This window comes from Mus caroli, unplaced genomic scaffold (assembly GCF_978045245.1).
Source record: "Mus caroli unplaced genomic scaffold, Mus_caroli_1 scaffold_5, whole genome shotgun sequence".
In the NCBI taxonomy this organism is placed as follows: domain Eukaryota; kingdom Metazoa; phylum Chordata; class Mammalia; order Rodentia; family Muridae; genus Mus; species Mus caroli.
In genome coordinates, this window is record NW_028227260.1 from 69,447,918 (window position 1) to 69,463,293 (window position 15,376).

The 15,376-nt window shown below is 49.1% G+C and overlaps 1 long non-coding RNA gene across 1 annotated transcript; it reads left to right on the forward strand.

Moving 5' to 3' along the window:
• Positions 1–7,635: 7,635 nt before the first annotated feature.
• LOC115030080 (uncharacterized) lies at positions 7,636–15,144 on the forward strand. Its single transcript, XR_003835674.1, has 3 exons — positions 7,636–7,711; positions 14,059–14,239; positions 15,059–15,144. It is a non-coding gene; the product is annotated as an uncharacterized LOC115030080 (long non-coding RNA).
• Positions 15,145–15,376: the final 232 nt, after the last annotated feature.

A 15,376-nucleotide genomic window follows, 5' to 3' on the forward strand; every position in this document is an offset into this window, starting at 1 on the left:
GTCAATAGTAACAACAGAACAAAAAGACTAAGGACATATTTTTTTAAAAAATATCTAATCAATCCAGTGAAGCAAGAGACCCCGGCTAAGGAGGCTCGGAGAGGCTGGGATGGTCTAGTCTGAGGAAGGGAGTGATTTCTGGTTCCCCCATGGCTAATATTCCCTCTCAACTTCAGAAGTGGGAGAGATGACTGGCCCATCTGTTTAGAATTTACTGCAAGGAAAAAGAGAGATGCGGAGGGGAGGGGGAGGGAAGAATGAAGATGTGTGCTTGTGTGTGTGTCTCTGTGTCTATGTGTTTATGTGCACGCATGTGCGTGCACACACACACACAAAGACAGAGAAAGAGACAGAGACAGAGAGACAGACAGACAGACAGAGAGAAGAGAGAAGAGTGGGGAGAGGCCATTTCTCTCCCTTCAACATGTTCCTTAAAATGACCTTGGCAGCACTGGGGTTCGCTAACAGCAGTCAGGATTTTTCAAACTCTTTGGGGGCAAGATCTGTGAGGAGCCAATAGGCCATATAGACAGGTAGTCATTTGATTCGATTTGATTTGATCTGATCATGGGACTGGGTAGTAAACCTAGGGTTTCACACATGTTGGGCCAGCCCTCTGCCACTGAACTATATCCCCAGTTTTCTTTTTCTTACATTTTCTTAACATCTCGAGACATGGGTCTCACTGCATTGGCCGGGCTGGGAGTGAACTCTCTGGAACCCAGGAAGGTTTGGAAAGTTTGGTCCTCCTATGTTAGTCTCTGGGGTAACTGGATTATGGTGCTGTGCCCGTCAGACCTATCTCAGGCTGGTAGTCTACCAGATGCTTCTGTGAATAGTGTATGTGTGCATATACCATGAACAAGCATGCCTATGTCATGGAGCTCATATGGACTCTGTGTGTCTCTCTCTGTATGTTTCTCTCTCTCTCTCTCTCTGTATGTCTGTCTGTCTCTGTCTCTCTGTCTCTGTCTCTCTGTCTCTGTCTGTCTCTGTGTGTGTGTGTCCCTCCCCACCCCTTTGGAATACCATAGATCATCCATAGATAGCCTGAGGTCTACTTCAGGCAACAGTGTGTGCTCCAGACTGGGTAATAAGAGCAAACTTGACCAAGAGGACAGAAGGGAACGGAGGGAGGAAACTCCTGGTGCAATGGGAACAGCCTAGCTAATAGCCTAGTTGCCTTTGCCCAGGTGCTTACCATTGAGACACACTGCCCACGATGGGTTGCACATGCTTGGAGCTGGCCAGGGCAGGAGGACAGGGATAGAAATTCTCTCACAGGGAGCTGTGGTTGGACAGCAGAGGCACAGAGGACACTGCACAGATCCAAGGAGGCAGGTTTAAGCTGTGCTGGGGAGGAAGGGGAAGGGAGAGAGAGAGAGAGAGAGAGAGAGAGAGAGAGAGAGAGAGAGAGAGAGAGAGAGAGAGAGAGAGAGAGAGAGAGAGAGAGAGAGAGAGAGAGAGAGAGAGAGAGAGAGAGTGGGGATTCCAGGCCAGGGCCCAGGAGGACTGCACTTGTATATTCATCCAAGGCTTGTTCTGTTGCCTTCTTTGGGCCTTGGAGTCCCCGTATCTCAGGGAGGGGCTGTGCTCTGGTATCCCCGCTGCCAGTTCTGATTAAGTCAGGACTCACTGAATCCAGATATAGAGATTCTATTCATGTCTGAGGACATCTCTGAATCCTTTGCATCTGAGATTCGGTGGGACCTCCCAGAGCAATCATCTTTCCAGGCAGCACCCCTCCCCTAACTATCCAACGGAGAGGAATCTTTAGGAACTTGTCTTTAGGGAAAGGGGCAAGCTCCCCCCCTTCATCTTTCCCATCTCACCTGCACCTCCGGAAGTCCTTCCTGTATCTCCCTTTCATCCCTTCTGTATATTTGGGTTCTCCTGAAAGGAGTGTCTCTAGGGTCCCATTTTGAATTTCTTTTGTTTCCCCCAACCAAGGAGAGGAAGAATCTGACTGCACATCTGTTTGGAATTTGGGGTGGGGGTAGGGAAAGGAGGCAGCTCACTTCTGCAGCACTCCATGAGTTCCAGGGCAGGGCGGGGGGCGGGGGGGGGACCTGGGAAAAGCCAGAGCCTTCTGCTGTCCCCTCCTCCTGTGCCCCCCATGGTCCCTGTCAGCTGCCTCTTTGGCCTTTCTCATCTCTGAAACAAACAAACAATCAGGAGGCAAACCTGAAACCTTGTGCTGAGACGGTAAACAGCTCGGCCGGCTGGGCTCCGGACTTAATGGGCCCCAGCCCTGGCCTGTCTGCTCCCGCCCGTCCTGCCTCCAATGTGTTTCTGATTTGTACCGAGCTAGCGGCTCTGCCACGCTGACTGTGGCAGCTGCCTCAGCCCCGCCTCTCGGGAATGCAGGGGTGGGAAGGTTGGGAGAAGTGGGAGGAGGGGACCCCACCTCTTCAACCAGCTTGGTGCAGAGGCCGTGGCAGGAACTTCAGAGCCATATACACAGACGTGGTCAGGGAAGGGGGTGGCAGTGCGGATGGATTTCATCTGGCTATAAACAAACATGCTTCTCATTTAAGGACCCAGGGGTGCCAGTCACCAGATCCCTCTTCCCCATTTTCCAGGGGGCAGGCACAGCAACAATTGAAATAGGGGAGGCTTGGGGACTGGAATGGGTTCTTTTCAAGGAATCCTACCTTACCTCCCCCAGAATGGTGAGAGTTTTCTGAAGGTGGGAAGGGCAGAAGTGGGCAGGAAGAAAATGAAGTTCCCTGCACATTTGCCTCCAGAAACCTTGTGAGGATATATGCACGAGGGATTCTTTCTTCAAGAAACTTGAGGGTCAAGGGCAAGAGAGTTTAGTGTTTGTGGCCTCTGACACTAAGTTTCAGAGACAGAGTCTGGATGGCTTAGGTGCATGTACTATTGGGCCTAGTTTCCCTAGGGACTTTTGGGGGTTTTGTTTGTTTTGTTTTTTTGTTTGTTTTGTTTTATTTTGGTTTTGGTTTTTCGAGACAGGGTTTCTCTGTGTAGCCATGGCTGTCCTGGAACTCACTCTGTAGACCAGGCTGGCCTCACCTAGAGACTTTTGTGAGGGAGCAGCCTAGTGCCCATCAAGAAGGTGGCCTTTGATGGCCTGACCCCCAGCCAGTTCCATTCTCATAAGCATCTCCTGGGTGGCTCAGCTGAAGCATTCTGGTGGCTTCTCTTGCTCTTTGGGCCTTCTGTTAAACTGTAATGCATTCCCACACTGACAGGGACTACTGAGAAGACAAGAGTTGGTAATGACTGGGGATCAAAGGAGTTTTCTTCCGACCAGGAGTGATGACACATGCCTGCCGTCCTAAAGAGGCTAGTGAAGAAAGATTGCAAGTTCAAGGTCATCCCCACACTCCATAGTGAGACACTGACTTGAAACTTAAGTTCAGGCTGGGAATGTGGCTCAGCTGGTAAAGGGCTTGCCTAGCATGTATGAAGCTCTGGGTTCAGTCCTCAGCACCGAATGAAACTGGGTGTGGTGGCATGCCTGTAAGCTTAGTGCTTGGGAGGTAGAAGCAGGAAGACTAAAAATTCAAAGCCATCCTCAGCTACATAGGAAGTTCCAGGCCAGTGTGAGGTACATGATACTGCGTCTCAAAACTGTAAGTACCAAGAAGAAAATACCATGTCTCAAGCTAGGTGTAGGGGTGCACACTCATCATCTCAGCACTGGAGGGGCTGAGACTGGGGTATGGAAGATTGTGAGTTTAAGGCCAGCCTAGAGTACATAATGAGACTCTGTCGAAAGAAAGAGAAAGAAAGAAAGAAAGAAAGAAAGAAAGAAAGAAAGAAAGAGAGAGAGAGAGAAAGAAAAGAAAGAAAGAAAGAAAGAAAGAAAGAAAGAAAGAAAGAAAGAAAGAAAGAAAGAAGAGTGTGAGAAAGGAAGAAAAACAGAAAAGAGAAAAAGGCAAAGTGCTGTTTTTTTCTCTGTAGACTTCCTCAGCCCATGTGGTGACATCTCAAGCCCTGGCTCTGCTAATTATCCAACCACTACTCTCCCAACCTAAAGATTGGATCTGACCAGAAGGCAGGCCCCCAGGGGGAGCAGTCCAGTCCAAAAAGCAAGCCATCTTGGCTGCCTCCTTTCTAGACCCCAACTCACAGGATGTCCTCTGGAAAGCAGCCCCTGGGACCCTGGGGCTTTGTGGCTGTTTATTCCCCGCCTCCTGCTTTTGCCTGAAGTTCTGAACACTTACTTCCCACAGTGTCTAGCCAATTGAACTTATGCAAGCAGCATTGTATGTTAAGAAGGAAAATTCCCATCACTTGTATATGCATACCTCTTCTCTAGTTGCAACACCAAACCCCACTGAGAGATGGAAAGATGAAGACCCTGTCACTTACCCAGAGTGTCTATACTACAAGTACTTGCATGTGGGTGTATTCGGTGGAGAGGGAGAGGGACCCTAACCCTTTCTTTGCAGACATTGTGAGAGTGAGGACCATGTGTGTCATCAGAGCAGACAGGATAGGATTGTGACCCTTAGCCTCTTTCTATATGAGCTGCCTCTATGGCTATGTTTCCTATGTCTCTCCTATACTCAGAAGCCAGTAAACCTAGTATCTCAAGCCTCTGCACACTCCAGGGACTACAAGGGATACAAGGGATAATGGCAGCAGAGAGGTGACATATAGGGTATCAGAAGGCTACCCAAGCCAGAGAAGAAAACAAAACAAAACAAAACAAACCTAACTCCTAACTGACCCCTGTCAATAATAGCTTCCAGAATCATATACTTCATGCTCCTGTCTGATTTGAATCTCAATTTCTCCTCTAAGACCTTTGTAGGAGGAGATGTTAGATTACATGGTCACCAAAGGGCCTTACTTGATGGGTTCCACTCTGACAGGATGACCAGTATGACTAGCAGCACCGTCCAACTCTGCTGCTCTCCTGGGGTTACTAGCTTTTATTAACCCTTCCCTGAGTAGTCAATGACATTAAGCCAGCTTTGGTTTTGACATGGGCTTAGTTAAGCCCAGGCGGAATCAAGGGGATATATAGTATCAGAGCTCATTCATTCATTCATCCATTCATTCCCACATCCATCTAATAACCCTGTACTGGTACCCACAGGATACTTAGAAATGCCCAGCCTAATCCAGCCCAAGATAGTTGTCTTATTAAATTTCTATTTATTTAATTATTTGTGTGAGTGTGTGAGTGACATGTGTGTGGAACACCTACCAGGGGCTGATTCCCACCACCTTCTTGAGACAGGGTCTCTCTCGATGTTCTTGCAGCTGCACATTTTAGTCTCCCATTTTGCAGCAGGAGTGCTAGAGTTACAGAGAGATGTATGCTACCCTCTCTGGCTTTCTTGTTGCTCTTAAATCTAGGTCCAAGGGAGGGAACATGACTCACCGGACTTGAATGGTTAGTTCTTTTACCCAAATGAGCCATCTCCCTGCCCCAGCCCCAAAGGGTTTATCAGCTTCACAATTCTCTGGCTTATGACTCCCCCACCTGCTCCGACCCTCTTTCTACAAGAACATCTCTCTCTCTCTTTCTCTCTCTCTCTCTCTCTCTCTCTCTCTCTCTCTCTCTCTCTCTCTCTCTCTCTCTAGATTATTATTATACATAACCACACTGTAGCTGTCTTCAGACACGCCAGAAGAGGGCGTCAGTTATCATTACAGGTGGTTGTGAGCCACCATGTGGGTGCTGGGACTTGAACTCAGAACCTTTGGAAGAGCAGTCCCGCTGAGCCATCTCGCCTGCCCACAGACAGGTCTCTAGGCACTCCATGCTCAAGAGTATCTCATTTAGGCTGTGGAGCCATGTCTCCTGTCTAGTCCTCCAAACACAGGAATAATCCCTTGTTTGCTTTATCTGAGGTGTGCCTGGGCTCCCAGCCTCCTAGCCAGAGCCTTCTGGATTCATCTGGTATTCATACTCACCTTCATCTGTATCCCAGTTCTGTGCCATGCAACCTTCCCAGATGCCCAACCCCCAGCACCTTCAAGTGCTTCTGTGCACAGCTGTGGGCATCAATATCAACAAAGAGACACGGGTACAGACGGCCGGGTTTGCCTGGCACATCGGTTTGGATGCACTTAAGCAAGGATAGTGAAGGAAGAGGAGTGGAGGGAAAGGGGTGGGGAGGTGCCAGTGAGTGTGCATGGCAGGCAGAGTGCATGTTGGGGGAAAGCCAGCTGGGGTATATGTCAGACTGAATGGGCCGGTGTGTGGCTCCATGGGTGACCCTCCCAGCAGCTATCAAGCTGCATTAACACACACATGGTCGAGCCTACACTTACATTCAGGAGGCAGCAGGGTAGGTGGGAGGGTGGGGAAACATACTGACTGTGAAAACAGGAGATATTTCTGGTCTGAGTTTTGCTGCCAGCTTTCTCAGTTTCTATCCCTCCTCTGGGCCTCAGTTTCTCCAGGTCTAACTGGAGAGCGGTGAACTAGGGATCTCTAAGGACCTTCGGCAGTTTTAATATACATGCTCCAGTTCCTTGATGCTTTGTGTGTGATGGCAGATTCAGAAAGGCTTCATTCCAGAAGCGAGACACCAGGGAAACACATGCAGAGCCACCTCTGAAATATGGATGAAACTTCCATTACTCTGCCATAACTTGCAGCCCCTGCTCTATGGACTTCTGACTTCTTGAACCAAAGGAAGGACAGAAGCAAGGAGGGTGGACTGCCTTTGAGCAGCCCTCTTGGTTAAATGAGGGGTGGAGTAAGAGACCCCAGCATTAGCCCTGGACCCAGGTAGGTCCCTGAGGTTGCTTGAGGTTCAGACATGGGAGGAGGCTGCTGAGGAATACAGAGAGCCCTTGCCTGGCAAATGGCCACCATTTTGCTCTAGGGGAGATGTAAGGGCCAAAGTAGTGTAGTGAGAGCTTGAACATCTCTGGAGATTCACAAAGAACATGGTGTGTTGAGAAGATGAATAATACAGGAGACTTACACACAGCAGGGTTTTCGAAGATAAATTCATTTGTGGTTTACACAGGATTTTAAATCTGAATTATTACTACAATTGTATTGGGAGTGGTTTAGCAATGATGGGGATGTGTGGGAAATCTCTCAGTACAACCACTCGTGCCACCACTACCGAACTGATTTTTAATCTTAACTTTCTCACTGGCTTCCCTAGATGATCCTAAGGAAGTCACTCCATCCCCCTGTGCCTCAAGTTGTCTATCTGTCTAGTGCTGGAGAGGTGGGGAAAGGGGTTGAGGATGGTTTCTTTTCCCTGCTCATAAGGACCTACCTAGGCAATTTGTAAGCAGCAATTCCGTTGTTCTTATAAGACCTTGAACTGCAGTTCCATTCCCTGTTGCAGTAAAAACAAGAGGCCCAGGCTGCACACAGGGGCAGGCATGCTCTTTCCTAGCCTTGATTTGAGGTCAGAGAGGTCCAGAGAGGTCACAGAGAAAGTGGTTGGCAGAAGCAAGCCCCGGTATCCCTCCCGGATCTTAGTCCGGTACTCTTCCACTGCCCCACACCCCAATTTATGTCTGGAGGTTCTAGGAAAATGGGTGGGAACTAAGAGAGCTCTCAAGATCCACAGCTGGGTCTGAGAAGGTTAAATTCCCAGCTGGAAGCATTCAGCGAAGCTTCTAAAAACCGGGCAGTCCTTACAACTTGCAAATAAGTACTTCAGGCCACAGGAAATGATCCTAGACCACAAGGCTCGGGGATTGCACCGCAACAGTCCTGCCTGCGTGTCAGCACCGTGTGGGAGCAGCAGCCTGGGTAAGAGGAGCTGCGAGGCGTCCTACCAGACTTGAGGGTTTAGACAGACCTGGCCTGGCGTTTAGGCCCAGCTCAGTGATTTTTGCTAGAGAACCCCCCCCCCCCTCCTCAAAGCACCCTCTGCTCAACGCCTTTGCGAATTGATAATGATGGACGGTAGCCCCTCGAGTTTCTGCAAGGCCCACTGGCCGGGTGGATGTGCAAAAGCTTTGCAAGCTTTCAACTGCCACTCACTCTGGTCTGGCAAAGCTGCATATACACACGACCTCTGGGTAACCAGAGGAGGTAACTCTGGCCGGGTTTTTTTTTTGGGGGGGGGTGAGGGGAGACAGGTTGCTCGGGGTGGGGGGCAGTGGCAACTGCGGGCGTCCGCAGCAACCTTTCCTGCTCTGCTGACCGGCGGGTTCTGAGGCCTGTGGGCAGGAATGCGGTTCCACAAAGCCGCCCACCTCGCCCAGCCGGCCGAACCAGGAAGGCGCTAGAAGGATGGTGGACAGAGGGACCAGGGGAGGGGGGCGGGGGCGGGGACAGGCCTCTGGCCTTTTCTCTGGGAAGAATCTCCTTCCAAGAGTGTCCCGCCTAGAACCCAGGATTTCCATTTCAATGCTCCCTGGCAAGCTGCCCTCCTCCAAACTCGGCTAAAGGCTCACGGAAAAGCCTTTAAAAACACACTAATTACAAACAATTCCTGGGCCTCTCCCCATTTCCCTCCACGCGGCTCGTGGGGGGGGGGGCGGGGCGGGCCGAGCGCCCAGAGGTCATTTACATGCGCCTGTCACCGCTCTGGAGTGAAAGCCTGCGCCAGCAGCCACACGCTGACCCCAGTGGGCCAGGGGCTTGAGCTCTTGTTTCCTTCCGGGTCCTTGAAAGCCTCCCCGGACCGCCATGGCGGTGGTGGCCACTGTGGTGGGTGGAGCTGCGGGAGTCTAGGGCAGACACCTGGACAAATGCATCCTGACTCCCGGGGGCCTGTTATAGGTAAATGACTCCAGAACAGGTCCTCAGGCATCACCTGCCTTCAGTGGCCTGGATTCCAGCTGTGGGCCCTCAACCCTGGTCTCCTTGCCTTGGAGGCTCCAGGAAGTAGGCCACTCTGCCTTGGTGCGACAGGGCTGTGGGTGAGGGTGGATTTTGTGCAACCTCTTAACCTCTGACTCTACAGGGATAGAAAGAGGCTTCTTTCTCTGAGCTGGCCAAGAGCAACAACCCTTTTTGAAAGGTTCTGGACTGTTCTAGCCTAATCTGGAGGAGTCTCTTGGGGGAGGGGGGATCTTGGATAAAGTCAGGCTTGCTCACAGTAACCCCTATAGGCAGGGCCCCTCCGGAGGGGTATGGAGGATGAATGAAAGAAAACTCATCTATTCCAGCTGGTGCTAGCTTATTGTTCATGAAAGGAATGTGAGACCTTGGGAGAAGAGCACTAGCTCAGGCCTCTCAAGCCTTTGGCTGATAGAATGATGCTCAGAGTATATATACTCTGTGCCTGGAGCCAGTTAAATATTCACTCGTGTAATCTTTTAATCAGCCTCATGCTGAAGAAACACATCCTCAGAGAAGTCAAGTCACTTGTCAAAGATTACAAACTGGTAGGTTAAGAAACCAAGTTTGCATCTCAAACGAATAGGCAGAGATGAATAAGTGGAGGACATTCAATGTCCCCTTCTAGCCTCCATACCTGGGAAAGAAAGATGGGGAGAGGGGTGGAAATATTTAAAATAAACAACCTTGGAACCCAGATGGCTCCAGAGTCTTTATCACTGTGCCCCCAAGATCAAATCTAAGAGATTAATGACTGTCATTTATTAGTGCCTACTGACTCATGTGTCCGCCATTTTACACACGTACTCTCATGTTTACATCGATTCTACAAGGCAGACCAGATTGTCTCAGTCTGATAGAAGAGGACCATAGAGGTATGGAGGGGTATGCGACTTTTTTCAAGGCCTTCTAGTTAATAAGCAACAGAGATGTCTGAGGTTGGCTCTGCATTGAGTAACTCTACTAAATGAAGCATCAAGCACTCCACTTCTACCATCTCTTGTGAGGCTTGAGCTAGATGTAAGAGTGAGTGGAGTGTCTCTCTCTGCAGAGCTCATGCCCAACCTTACCTCATTTCCATCCCTCTTTCTCTGGGGAATAACCTCCGCAGTCCTCATCTCATCAGGCTCCTAGCTGGAAGGAAGGGAGTGGGTCTTGTCAAAGTCTTTCTGTGCTGAGTAAGGGTTGGACTTCCAGCTCTGATAGTATCACTGTCCTAGCTGAGCCATGGTTACTCCACCCCAGGTGCACGCAACTGATCAAAGAACAAAATAAAGATGGAGGAGCACCTTAGAAACCCTGGAGGACTACACAGAGGTGAATGGATACTCTGGAGATGAAGGCTTCCATCCCTAGCATTCTGGCATGACCTCATTACACATGTGTCCGCCACATGCGTTGGCACCACTACTGAAACATACATACCAGCATTGGTAGGCTTCAAACAGATGAGTGGGAGGGCATTGTCCTTGCCCCTGAGTTGTGTCTCCTCTAGCCAGCCAGCCCATACAAAGCTCCAATACTCCTTCCTTTCAGGGCAATGTTTCCAGACTTGCTCCTCACCTAGGCAGTTAGGAGAAGGAGAAACATCACCTGGTTGGAATCCTGTAGACTTTGTTACCTTTGTTAAACTGTTTTGTTTCCTTTCAAGTGCTAGGAAGAAGGTACAACTTGAGAGGTACTGCCCCACTGAGCTATTGGGCAGTTCCAAATTTGGATTTAGTTAAGTTTAAGCATCATGCAGATTTCTAGCTTGTGTGATCTTAAGAAAATTCCTTCATCTCTCAAATGACAGCAACAATGGTATTACCTGGCTAGTTGGAGAGTCAGATGAAAAAAAATCACAATATGGGATGCAGATGCAAAAGTAAGAAAACCAATACTCCCCATTTCTCAGAGTAGGGGAGCTGGGACTGGAACTCAGACCCTTGTGCACACTAAGCACTTTATCACTGTGCTGCACACCTAGCTGAACAGTTATCTTGATATCAACTAGCAAGAGAAGAAAGGCAAACAATAGGCAGAGGGTGTCAGCCATGACAAGTCAGTCAGCCCTCTGGACTCCCAGAACAGAGGCACTGCTCATAATCTCAGAGGTTGAGGCAGCTTCACAAAGATAGTGCTTCAAGCAAGAATTATAGCTGATACGTATACAGCATTTCTTAAATTGATTTTTTAAAGAAAAGATTTCTTTATTATATCTAAGTACACTGTAGCTGTCTTCAGATGCACTAGAAGAGGGCGTCATATCTCATTACGGATGGTTGTTAGCCACCATGTGGTTGCTGGGATTTGAACTCAGGACCTTCGGAAGAGCAATCAGTGCTCTTAACCACTGAGCCATCTCTCCAGGCCTTAAATTGATTTTTAAATTTATATTTAGTCGTGTGTATGCATGTATGTCTCTGTGTGGGTATATGCACATGTGTGACTGCTTATAGACAGCAGAGACATCAGACCCCAGGGAGCTGGAGTTATAGGCAGTTGTAAGCCACATGATGTGGGTGCTAGAAAGTGAACTCCAGTCTTCTGCATGAGTAACCCATGTTCTTAAACTCTGAGGCATCTCTCTAGAACCCTTCTGTTAATATTCATCATTTGCTATTCCAATGCTTCAAAACCCGATCAAATTTAGTCTCGTTATAAGAGAAACTTGGTATTATGGGATAACTGGTTCTAGCCCCATTTTACAGATACAAAGCACTAAAGTAATCATCCTGGCTACTTAATCAGGCCCCTAAGAACACATTCTTTCCCCCCTCTCTCTTTACACATTTATTTATTGTGTGTGCAATGCATGCACTTGTGTGCCACACTATATGTGGAAGTGAGAAGACAACTTGCAGGCATTAGTTCTTTCCTTCTTGGTGATAAAATTCAAGTTGTCAGGTTTGGCAGTGAATGTCTTTACCCACTGAGCCCTTTCATCAGCCCAGCACACTCTTTTGTTGGTAGGTCAGACTGGTCTCAAATTCATGTTCCTCCTGTTTTAGCTGCCAGAGTTTTGGGGCTATAATTGTGTATTACCCTGCCATCTAGGAACTCGGAGAAAATTTACCTTTAATTTGTCATCTTCTTTTTCCTCTTCGTCTTCCTCTTTCTTTCTTTCTTTCTTTCTTTCTTTCTTTCTTTCTTTCTTTGTGCATCACTGAGAGTGGAACTCAGAACTAGAGCCTTGCAGCATCTAGACAAAGGAAGACCCCTTTAACCATTGAGCTGCATCCATCCCCAGCCCAGACTTAACCATCCTCTGATCCCAGATGCCTGTGTTTGTAGATGTTTACCAATGGAAGTGGATGCCAAGTGTGGCATGTGACTTGAGCTCAGGAGTCTTGCTGGGGTTAGGGGATGAGCCAGGTGAGTTGGGGGGTTGGAACCTAAGGGCCAATCTGCCAGGCTTGGGAACTTGGCTATGACTCTAGAGGCAATGGAGAGTCACCAGCAGGTTTTCAGTGGGGAAGAGCACACAGAAAAGATCTTAACTGCCTGTGGTGTGGAGGCTGCTCAGCAGAGGACGCACTCTGGTGGCAGAGAAATGATAAAGGCAGCATTTGTATGGAATGCTTGGGATGGATTCCAGAGCTATTAAGGAGGATTGCATTGGCAGGACATGGTAATTAATTAGATGGGAGAGGCAAGAGAAAGGGAAGAGCGAAGGTTTCTAGCTAGAAGCCTGGGTGGATTGGTGGGGTGAGATCCTGCCCCTAAGAGAAATGAAACTAGGATGCTCAAATGGTACTGTTGGTTCGATTTGAGGAGAGGCAAGTTTAATACACCTCAATACATGTCTATGCAGGCTGAAGCTTAGAGGAGTGAGTCCAGGCTGAGGTGACACAGGAGTCACTGGCTGAGAAGGTGGTGGAAGCTACAGGCATGGTTGAGAGTATCGAGCAGGGGAACATCGATAGGGTGGCACATTTTGAAAAGGTACTTGGAGGACCCCAGCCTTGGAGGAGCTTGCTGAGGAAGGGCCTGGGAATGAGAGAGAAAGATTATGTAAAGTAGGGAGGCGTAAGTAGAGAGGTAAGGATTCGGAAATGGAGTGCCATGAAGCAGGAGCCAGTCAGGCATACCAAATGTAGCTGAGAATTTTCTGGTTTGCTTGCTAAAATTAGGTCTCTGCATCCTCAGAGAGAAGAGGGGGTGCTGATGTAGTCAGGGAGACTGACGGTAATGGTCTGGGGAAGCCAACAGCAAGTAGAAAAGCCTACAAGTCTGATGAGACCCTAGGAAAAGGAGAACAAAATGCCAGCTAGGGGGAGACACTAGGTCACGGGGGAAGCTGAGCTTGGCTAATGGAAACCTTAGTCTCTTCCTCCTGGCTATTTTTTTTCTCCCGGCCTCTCCTCCTAACCCCTAAACTTGGGTCTCTGCCCTGGGCATGCTGGGGTTTGTTCATGCCTTTCAAAGTGCCGGGTTCTCCACCTCTCCTTCGGCTCCCTCATGTCTTCCAGCAGAAACCTCCCTTCCTTGGCTCTGGACTAAGCCCCTGAGAGAGCTGATGAGATAGCAATTAGGCCAGTTGCAACGGCCATGCGTTCACATCTCTCTGTGCCAGGGCAGGCCTGCTGGCACTCTGCCAAACTCTTCTGGGGCCAGCCTCATTGCATGGTCTCTTTCCTGCATGACCCCCAACTGCCACTGCCATCCATGAAGGGGCATCCACAGGAATAAAGGCTAAGCAGCCCACCCCAAACCTCAACCCCCAACTCCTGCCCCCAGCCCCAAGACAAGAGTTAAATGAGTGGCTATCCATTCACAAAAGACAGGTACAAACTCTCCAGGCCTCGGGACCAAGCCAGTACCCACCAGCTGAAGGGCAATGAGGGAAAGGACAAGGGTAGGGGTGAGCCTTCGTCCCACGTTCTTTGCATCTTATGTGACTCAAGATGCTTTCCCTTTCCTAGGCTGCTGTGTTTCCCCCTCCACAAAGCTTCTAAGGGATGCCAGGCCCTCAGGAGAAATCTGCCTTTGTTAGACTGAGTCTTTGGGGCTTGCCTGCTGAGTTCTGTGGTTGCAAGGGCCTGATTTTCCATAGGCTTTTGGACCTTGGTCACAAAGATTTCATAGTCCTGCTAGTCCTCCATCTCACGTCTCTACCCAAACTATAGCACATTCTCTCTTCCGCTTTCACGTGTGTACTTGCTGTGGCCAGTCCCTGGCTTTGATCTCAGCCTCTCCAAGCTTGATGGATCCTGGAGCTACCATAAGATGTTCATCTATCACAACAGTGCTTGGCAGAAGAAAGAACACAAATACTGGAGTTGACTCTGAATTGTACAGTGGACCATCTCCCATCTTTCCCCTAGGACTGCATGGCTGCTTGCGTGTGAGGAGACGCTAAGGAGGGACAGAGATGCTGGAGATCAGCCTTGCTCACCCACAACACCACCATCTGGGGGAAGTCCCAGTGTCATCCTGGAAGACTGGTTGAAGTAGCAGGAGGAGGGGGAGGAGAAAGGAAGCAGAACCAGAGATGTACCACTGTGGGTAAGAGATGGTAACAACAGGCTTTGGGAGTGGAAAGGAGGAAGCACTGGGAGAAGCACATAGAATGACTCAGTGTTTTTGAGAAAAGGGACTGGGCACCTGTCCTGGCACAGATGCGACTGTAGAAGTATGGGAAAGACATCTTTGGGGTGGGAGTAGAAAAGCAGAGATGTGTGTGTGTGTGTGTGTGTGTGTGTGTGTGTGTGTGTGTATGCGCGAGAGTGCTGCAGCTGGAGGGCAGGAATCAACAGTTGCTTGTGGCTTACCTGGCAGAGATGGAATTTGAAGTGGGTTGGGCAGAGCTAGGCTATTAACTGGTACCAGAGGTTTGAAACTGTCTTCACTTCTGTAAACTGGGTATAATAACATGTGCTTTATAGGCTTGCTGTGTGGGAGAAATGGCAGCATGCCTATACAAGGGCCTTGAACATATCAAGGTCTATACCCATGGGAAAGATTGCTGTCAGTTAGGACCCTTGGTCTGGTCCCAGATTCAAAGCTATCACCATTAGGTTCCACCAGCCGGCAGTCCTTGCCCAGCTTCTAACCACTACTTGTTTACCATCTCCCAGGGAGTGCCTGGCAGGCAGAACTCAGGCCTGACTTCTTTCTGTATGTTCAAGTGTAGGGCTCAGGAAAGCTCCAATGATCAACATTCAAGTGTATTCACATAGGCAGGCAGAAAAGGGCACCAAAGAATCATGGACAAAAGTCCCGAGAGCCACGCTTAGAGATTTCCTTGTGGAAAGCAGATATGTCCTCAAGTAGGCCTCATTCATGAAGGCCCCTAATATATTTTCTTCTCTTGTGTGCATTCAGGTACATCCCTTACCACAGGAATAGCACTTTTCCAGTTTCTTCTAGCAAAGTTAAACTCAATACAATCTGATCAAGTTTACAGCCCAAAGAGGAGTGATGCTCACAGACTCCCTGCACAGGTAGGAAACTACAGTGGGCACATGCTTTTCCTAGAACATGCCCTTGGCTCCATAGCACACATGAGCCCTCCTCGGCTGGGTAACTTCTGCTCTACATTGGACACTACAAGGCATCTGTTTAACCTTGGGAAAGGCTCACAGAACTGGTCACTCACTGGGAGGCCAATCATGTGGGGTGTTGGGGGATGGGAGATAAGGT